The sequence below is a fragment of the Cariama cristata genome, unplaced genomic scaffold, assembly GCF_000690535.1.
Source record: "Cariama cristata isolate BGI_N322 unplaced genomic scaffold, ASM69053v1 scaffold40867, whole genome shotgun sequence".
Taxonomy (NCBI): Eukaryota; Metazoa; Chordata; class Aves; order Cariamiformes; family Cariamidae; genus Cariama; species Cariama cristata.
In genome coordinates this window covers 8,899-9,845 of record NW_009626691.1, presented here as the reverse complement: position 1 = coordinate 9,845, position 947 = coordinate 8,899, and positions in this window count along the sequence as shown.

The window sequence follows — 947 nt, the reverse complement described above, 5'->3', positions numbered from 1 at the left end:
TTGGGCTTGGGCTTGGCATTGTGCATAGGTACCCGAGCCTGCCTGCATGTATTTATAGACACATGAAACAATGGCAGATAAAGCTATTACAAATATGTTTTGTCCAAACACAAGTTATTTTTAACCAGTTTTAAAATGTTGATTGACAATACTCGTTCATAGCTTAGCTTGCCTGTGGTGCAAATTCAAATATCAGTTTTGTATTCTTCAGACTCTAAAAATTTCAGATTAAGACCAATCAGAGAGCTGGTTGGATTTTGTATATTACTAAGAAAATAAGGGAAAATTATAAGATGTAAAAAACAGTGATTTATCATCAGAAAATTTGCCCTTTTCCAAAATTTATTTTGGCAACATTTTTTGTTTAATTATTTGTGATACTTCAAAACATACTAGTAAATTACATTTCGTATATCTTGTAAAAACAGTAAAGTCATAGTAAGAGGATGTATCACTGCAGAAGGCAGCTATTAAAAATTTGCTAGGAAGAGAGGTGAGACTGCCACGATTTCTGTTGTATTTCGTTTGCAGCTTAGGAGGGAAAAACATAACTACTGACATTTATCTATAAATATTGTATGTGTAACTGTACGTACAAATATTATGCATTGAAATTTGAGTTTTTATGGCCCTGATCCTGCAAAGACTTACATGTTTGCCTAACTTCACCCACTATTTACAGATCCTTTGACATGAGGAGGTAGGAATCTACCTGCCCAGATCTGACTGTAGGATTGCAGCAAGTGAGCTATCACAGTGAAAGAGGAATTGTGCTGGGATAGAACATTTTCATGGCAATTTTGCAACAACTGATTTTAATTTCTACCTTTCTGTCTGTCCATCTGTCTCAAAATATATCTGAGTTCCTACATTGCGGGTCCCCTCACAGCACGTAAAGCAAATGTCAAGATTTGTTTAAAGATTGAGGTTTTCAACTTTATTATTCA